This window comes from Cetorhinus maximus, chromosome 31, assembly GCF_964194155.1.
Source record: "Cetorhinus maximus chromosome 31, sCetMax3.hap1.1, whole genome shotgun sequence".
In the NCBI taxonomy this organism is placed as follows: domain Eukaryota; kingdom Metazoa; phylum Chordata; class Chondrichthyes; order Lamniformes; family Cetorhinidae; genus Cetorhinus; species Cetorhinus maximus.
Window position 1 is genome coordinate 13,727,183 of NC_135909.1, and position 8,065 is coordinate 13,735,247.

General features: G+C 45.6%; 3 non-coding genes across 3 annotated transcripts; 2 read left to right on the top strand and 1 right to left on the bottom strand.

The window, feature by feature from the left end:
• Positions 1-3,223: 3,223 nt before the first annotated feature.
• On the bottom strand, positions 3,224-3,296 carry trnaf-gaa (transfer RNA phenylalanine (anticodon GAA)). The gene has a single exon. It is a non-coding gene; the product is annotated as a tRNA-Phe (tRNA).
• A 2,015-nt stretch (positions 3,297-5,311) lies between these two features.
• Positions 5,312-5,393, top strand: trnas-gcu (transfer RNA serine (anticodon GCU)). Its single transcript has one exon. It is a non-coding gene; the product is annotated as a tRNA-Ser (tRNA).
• A 576-nt stretch (positions 5,394-5,969) lies between these two features.
• trnaw-cca (transfer RNA tryptophan (anticodon CCA)) lies at positions 5,970-6,041 on the top strand. The gene has a single exon. It is a non-coding gene; the product is annotated as a tRNA-Trp (tRNA).
• The last annotated feature ends 2,024 nt before the right edge of the window (positions 6,042-8,065 follow it).

Here is an 8,065-nt window from a genome sequence, read left to right on the forward strand (position 1 = left end):
TGCGCTTGGCCTCCACCTGGGCCTGTCGGAGACGTTCCAAATGGTTGTCACCTTCGCGGATGTTTCTTCTCCAGTTCGGGCGTTTCGAGCAAGAGATTCCCACAAATCGGTGGGAATGTTGCATTTTATCAGGGAGGCTTTGAGGGAGTCCCTGAAACGTTTCCTCTGCCCTCCTGGTAGCCGCTTGCCCTGACGAAGCGGGCATCTAGTTCCATTCACATCCAAAGCCAGTCAACTATCCTTTCACACCGCGAGAGTAACACAGGAAATGTAAGAATTACACATGGGCGGTGAAACAGAGTTCGTGTTGTAGGTAAGTGACTTTTCACCTGAACTGGAGAGGAAAATATTTTGTGATAGGGGTTAAGCCAGTGAAAGGGAAGCGGGAAAAAAACAAAAACGACGCCCTGGAAAATCTTGGAAATCGTGAGAGATAAAATCACAACAGAGTTTGTGCTGCATCGCCAGAGAGAGGGAAACATCAGCTCCGAGAGTTAAACAGCACAGAATGAGGGCACTCGGCTCGGTATGTGGAACAATAAAGAGAAAATAATATGTAACTGGTGGAGGTTTTAAATCGCGGATTGATGAACAACTGCCGAGGCTCAAACCCACATCTGCGATCAGAAGGAAATCAGAATGTTGGCAGTTTTTACAGAGCGATATTGTTGAGCTGAATGTTCACACTGGAAGGCTGTAAAGTTCCTCATTGAAGGATGAGCCGCTGCTCCTCGAGCGAACCTTGAGCTTCATCGGAACATTGCAGGAGTCCGAGAACCGAGTGATCAGGGTGAGAGCCAGGTCGCCAGTCATTTCGTTTCACCAGCTTGACTGTGTGGATGAGTTGGTTGGACTTTCTGTTAATTTACCGCACATTCTTGGCTATCAGTTCTGTCGCAGTAAAATGCCACTTCAACACTTTCTGTCAAAAGTAACCCCATCCCCACTCTTAATGCCCTGAGAAACTGCCACTTAGACATGTGATGACCAGCTATTGAAGTGAGCGCTGCCTAACATCCCTGACCGTTAATTTCCCTTGAGCTGCTTTACTAAATATACTAAATTTACGAATTAAAACTGACTTTCTGCAACTCCTATAATACAGGAAAAATATGGTCAATAATATCAAGATGTAACCCTCTCGCCGCACCCACCAACATCCGCCCCCACAACACGCCTCCCCCCTCACAGCATCCCCCCAACCACCACCAGCCCCGCATCCCACCCACCCCCCCTCCCCACCCCGCCCCACCGCCACCCACAGTTCTTTCAGCCCCTATGTGCTTTCAGACAAGGCTACAACTCCATGTTGAAATCAGGCTGTGAGCATTTTGACCCGATTGGGCTGTGTACAAAGTGGGTCACATGGTTTTTATGGCTCTGACAAAAAACATGCCTGGAAGACTGTGTTTTAAAAAGTGGGCTTTGTTCTTCCTTTGAGAAGAGAAGGACCAACTGTTTGGGCAGGAAGACAGTAGCCTTTTGCACTCCAGAGTCAGTCCACAGCCGGAAGTTAATATTAACTGCTCCTGAGATGCTCTACACGCTGTAATACAGTACGCTCGATTATTCCATGATAACGCCTGAAAAGCAGTGCCAGAATCATTGATGTTGTCACCGATCAGTGCTGGGGAAGCGACTGTAGAACACTGACCCCATCTCAGGGACTGCACACTCTGCCCTTTGCCTTGATCTATTGACGTTTAACGTTTGACAAAATTCCCCCTTTTCTGAAAAAGAATCATAAGGACTCGAAACGTTGACTCTGTTTTTTTTCACCCCACAGATGCTGTTAGACCTGCTGAATCATTCCAGCATTTTCTGTTTTTGTTTCAGATTTCCAGCATCAGCAGTATTTTGCTTTAATTTCCCCTTTTTCTATTTTTTATGTCATGGTTTTCCATTATGTCTATGTGTGTGTGTTTGTGAGAGAGAGTGTGTGTGTGTGTATGTGTGTTTGTGAGAGGGAGTGTGTGTGTGTGTGTGTTTGTGAGAGAGAGCATGTGTGTGTGTGTGTTTGTGAGAGACAGCGTGTTTGTGTGTGTGTGTGTGTGTTTGTGAGAGGGAGTGTGTGTGTGTGTGTGTTTGTGAGAGAGCATGTGTGTGTGTGTGTTTGTGAGAGACAGCGTGTTTGTGTGTGTGTGTGTGTTTGTGAGAGAGAGCGTGTGTGTGTGTGTGTGTGTGTGTGTTTGCGTGTGTGACTTATGGTATCTCGAAAGATTAATTCGTATAATTTCATATTCCATACTGCTTTACTTTTCTATTCGGGAATAGCTTTTTTTTTAACAATAAACTGATCAATTTGTTGCTTTTCTAAAGAATCCACGATAAAGTCTCTTTTATTGCAGGTAACAGTGGTGAAGGTAAATAATTGGTCATTTTGGTGAGTGAATTGAACATTTAAACTAATGTTGCGATCTGTGGAGTAGTGGGACTAGACCAACGGCGCACTCCTCCCATCCCGCTCGTAACTCAGAAACTTAGCTCCAGGTAACTGTCGATTCCTTCTGCAAAGCAGATGACATATTGGGCTTCCCACTAAACATGCAGAAAACTGAGATCCGGTTCCAATATTCCTGACTGAGGAACACCACCAGAAACTGCTGCACAGAAAGAGCTTACTGAAGGGTCAAATTATTTTGTTTCAGTGAGTCATGAAAGTATCTTTGGAGCAGGTTAAGCAGCATTTCTCGTGTTTCAATGAGAAATTCTGATATGAATTTAAAAGGAAAGGGTAAATATTTGTAATACTCATGAGGTCCGTCCGCCACATGACTGAGGCGAGCTCACTTCCCAAGTTCATCACTGAGAGATAGAGACACGAAGAAAGAATAATAAACGGGATGGAAACAATGGATGAATTGGATTCCAATTACTCTCCTCTGGTTAATGTTGACAAAAGCACCATTGAAATTGATCAACAGACGGATTTTTCAGGATTTGCATTCCCAATGACTGATCGAGGAATCAGAAGCTCGGAACAGATGAGAGTTGCATAGTTGTTAGCATAGTTTAATGGGAGCTGAGTTGTCCAGAGCTTGTTCACATGTTTTTAAAGAAAAGTTAAACAGATCTTTATTCCAATAACATGGACCAGAGGAGCACAGAGCTGCAAGGGAAGAGGCCAAGTGTCCCCTCCCCTCAGAAATGGGACTGAGCCTCCCAAAAACAATTGGCACCATTGCCCGCAGGAGACGCTCAGGGGAGTGTACTTGCCGCTCGTTGCCGAAACCCGGGATTGAACCTGGGACCTTTAGATCTTCCATCTAACGCTCTCCCGACTGAGCTATTTCGGCTGACGAAAGTTCTGTTTTTCGAGCCAGAATTGAAGCAGGGACGTAAGGATACGAGTTTTACAACAGCCCTCCGCTTATATTAGAGAACATGATCGCATAATGACAAAGGACAGCCATCACCTCTTTTCAGCTCCCTCCAAATTTCGATTTTTACTTTGCAAAGCCGAACGAAACATCAGTTCATTGCCATAAGCTCTTCGGCCAATCGCTACACAGGGATGTCTGACAAACAGCCTTCTTCATCCTTTGAGTGAATAGTTTCCTGACGTCACTGTTAAATGGCTTAAATCTAATTTTAAGGTTCTATCCTTTGTTCTGTATTCCCCCAGCAGAGGAAATGGTTTCTCCGCATTAAAACCTATTAATCATTTCAATTACCTCAACCAGATAGCGCCTATATCTTCTCAACTGACGGGTATGTAAGCGTCACAGCGGGAGCACATCTAACTGCAGATCAGAAAACTGTGTATCGCACATGGTTATGGTTACTTTGGCCCCAAATCTGTGTCTGAATGAATGGAACCCGCTTCTGATAAACACTGTCGCCTTTCACTGTTTAGCTGATGAGTTTCATAGAGCCACGTATGTGATTCCCTCAGTTCTGCTTTTCGACAAAGCTGGGGAGAAGCATCACAAATGCCAGTCTTCAGCCAGCTCCATTCACTCCAAGTGAAATCAAGAAATGGCTGAAGACACGGGTAACTGCAAAGGCTTTGGGCCCTGACACCAATCCTGCAGCAGCACTGAAAACCTGTGCTCCAGAAATAGCCTCGCCCCTCGCCAAGTTGTTCCAATGCAGCCACAAGACTGGCATCTACCCGGCAACGTGGGAAATTGCTCAGGACTGTCTTGTCCACAAAAAAACAGGAAAACCCAACCGGCGAAAACCGCCCGATCAGTCTCCACTCATTCATCAAGAAAGGGGGTGGAATACACTTACTCAGCAATAACCTGCTCACGGAAGCTCAGTTTGGTATCTGTCAGGGTTACTCAGCTCCTGACCTCATTGCAGCCTTGGTCCAAAAATGGAGAAAGCAGCTGAACTTAATACCTGATGTGCAAGTGACTGCACTTGAGTTCAAAGAAGCTTTTGACCGAGTGTGGCATCAAGGAACACTCGCAAAACTGAAGTCAATAGAAATGAGGCGGGAAACTCTCCACTGGTTGGAGTCGTCCCCGGGAGTTCCAATACATTCTAAAAGATTTCCAGCATTAACAGGAATTCGCTTTTGGTTGATACACTGTGGGTGGCAATGAAAGGATCCATTGAGAGCAGTTTATCGTGCAGTTGGCTCGTTGTTCTTGGGCTTCGATTCTCGCTTTGGGCTATTCAATGAGTTCGAATGCAAGAGGTCCCGCTTTCATCTCCAGGACGAGCCCAGCAAGCATTTTAATGCAGTATTTTTTCGCGCTCGTGGTGGTGGCCGTTCCGGAAATCAGGACCAAGTTTGAACACCCGGGAAGTCAATGCAGAGAATGCATCACCTCAACACACGTGAAGAAAATGAACACAGGGTTTAAAGAACGTTTCTCCGTGTTATGGGACTCTGAAATTATCCGAATGCATCAAATAAGGGAACTGTCTACTTCTGGATTCAGGTGGGAGGCTGATTGAACTCAGTGAAAATCTTGACTGAAAGGCCAAGCAGAGCCGGGATCTCCAAAGATTTATTTTCATTTCCCACACTTTAGCTGTGATCGGGCACTGGCAGTGAGCTGGGAAGGGTTTCTTCTTACTACCAAATGCTTGTATGTTCCGGTCTTTCCGCGATGGGTTTTCACACTGTGCAGAAACATGTTGGATATTATGTTGAAGTGTTGAAACGATTCACATCAGCCCATTTACAACAGCATCTGATCTGATGTGGTGGAAATGCATTTTATTGACAGAAAATACATTTCCATCTTTAGACACCTGGCCGAATATTCAGGACCTGGACGGAAGAGGATCATTTATTTCAACAGATCATGAGTGTAAAAAGTATAGAAGGAGGTTTAATAAATCGAAGTTCAGTGACGAGGTGGCCGAGAGGTTAAGGCGATGGACTGCTAATCCATTGTGCTTTGCACGCGTGGGTTCGAATCCCACCTTCGTCGTCACTTTATTAGCATTCATAACGTTCACGGCTGTGGGCCAGGTGCTGGTAAATGGGATTAGGTAGGTAGGTCACGTGTCGGTGCAGACACGATGGGCTGACGGGCCTCTTCTGTACTGTGTGATGATGTGACTCCTTGAAATCCTGCATCGTTATTTCTTTCTCCCTGTCCGCTTACGTTCAGTTGTATAATTTGGGCCTCTGCTCCTCCATAGTTTGCAACATCTCACCAATTAATAACAAAACGAAACGCAACTCGTGCATTCGTGGCCTCAATCAGGTTATGGTTCATTGTGAATCCAGCTGCCAAAGTATTTCTCACTCATTTAAACTATTTATGAAATTTGAAAATAAACTTCTCCCACGGCTTATTGTTGTGCGTTTGCTCTCTCGTTCTTTGCTATTCCTGTTACTCGACCTTGTGATGTAAATCCACAGAAAGCAAAGAAGGCCACGAGGAAGGGAGGGAAAATCATGTTCCCTTTCATGATCCCTGTTTGATTTTCAATGCACTGAATACGATCAAGGTCTAAGGAAGTGAATCTAGGACAAGCAACAGCTTCTTACAGCTACAGCTGGGCTTGTGGCGCAACGGTAGCGCGTCTGACTCCAGATCAGAAGGTTGCGTGTTCAAATCACGTCAGGCTCATGGCTCTTCACTGTACCTGAAGCTTTTGTCTGGGCACCAATTTCCTTGTGTCTGGACTCTGCCGAAATGTTGAATTTCAGAACCATGGTGAAAGTCATCTCTTCCGATTTTCCGGCTCAGTTTTCATTTTACATTGGAACAATGTTTCAGCGATGTGGGGTATCTACTGTTTTTGCAATTGCTCTGTTACCCAGCATGAGAAGGAAAACACTAAGTGTCCATCATGGGGTTTAAATCCACAGCCGCTTCCGTCCATACAGCTGTTTAGTTCCGTTAGCTAGAGTTGGTTGTGTAAGCTATAATCACCCGACTTTATTTTATCCATAAGTCAGGAGATTCAAACTCGTCCTTTTAAAGCAGAGCGACAGTGAGTTCAGTTAAAACAAATGTCTAAAAACAGCAGCAATTTATTTCTGCTCATGGCATCCAGTTATAGCGACCTGCATTAAACAGCAGGAGCGGAAACCGCAGCCCGCCACCCGCCTCTTCACATTAACGGGCAGCCTGAATTTCAGTTTTGGGATTTGAGAGAGAGCGGATGTTTTTGTGGAAACTGAAGTTACTTTTCCTGTGAATGGAGCCGGTTAAAGAGCCCGGGCCGGCCTGAGAGTCCCCGAGCCCGGGGTCAGTGGGAGCCTGGGGAGAGGACAGATTCCAGGGAAAGGGAATGATGTTAGAGAGAAGGAAGGTTATTGCGGGGTTGAGGGGAGTGAAGGGTTGGCAACGGGAGGAACACAAACGGGGGAGGAAAGGGGAGGGGTTGTGGTGGACAGCATCTGTCAGAACGAGGAAGAGAGCGACGGAGGAAAAGAGGGAGGGAGCTGGAGGGAGGGCGGGAATGAGGGGGAACTTGCATTTCGCCAGCACATTTTGCAACCGCAGAAAGATCCAAAATCTCACAGCCAATGGGTGGGTATTTTGGGCAAGGGGGCTGATGGGGGGTCTTGGTAAATGAGATTCGTGCTTGAATGTGCACAGCAGGATCCCACAGGCGCTAACCTGATCAATATTTGGATCTCCTGTTTCAGTGATTCTGGATTAGGGATTATTAATGATCCCAGGACTCTCGGTAAAACTCCTCTTCTCTTGCTGTAAATAGCCTGGTTGGCTTGTTCACATCCCTCCGAGTGGGGAAGATGGGATCTCGGTTTTAAATGTGGTTTATTACAGGATAGTGTCATATATCCTTGTTACCCCTCTGTGGGTATTACAGTACATCGTGGTAAACAATTTACCTCTTCGAGAAGGTCAAGGAGTTGGAAACATTGAGAAACTGCTCGTTCTGGCATTACTAACTCACGTGGCCTGTGGTAATAAAACATAACTTCTTCCAGTCGGTGGAGATGTGATGTAGACATACTTCAGAATAATGCTCACACACCACAGCAGATGTTGCCCATTGTCTTCAAAGACAGTCGATTAAAGAGTTTCCCTCCTTGTTTCGTTGAACTTCTCAATGTTGTAATGGTGTCTGCTCCATTCCTGGGACAAATGTGGGAATCAGAAATCATCACTTCCTCCCTATGTGGATCCGACTGATAAGAGTTTTTATCATTAATTTCTCTCAGCCTCTGACGCCTTATCACATCCAATCTCTAAAACAAAGCTAACGCTTTCTGATTTCGACACTCGAATCGAAATTCCTGCAACCTCTCTCTCCCTGCCCTGTCCACCTCTTTCAACCGTGAGTGTTAATCTCTCATTCCCTGTAACACCTCTCTAAATAACAATCTAGTGCTGTTTCTGCTCTCAGCACAATGTCCCCTGTCTTTGCACTATTCTGTGAACTATGATTCAGTCAGTTGCTCTCAAGTTTTTACAGGCAGAGGGTTGTGAGTTCAAAATCTCTCCAAAATTCTGAGCAGAAAGTCCGGCTGACACTTCAGTGCCGCGCTGAGCCAAAGTTTCACTGTTACAGTTGCCAGTTTTGAGATGCTATGGCAAACTGAGGTGCCATTTGCCTTCACATGTAAAATTACCATGTCACAATTTCGGACAGTGGCACGGGAGTTATTCCATCGTGT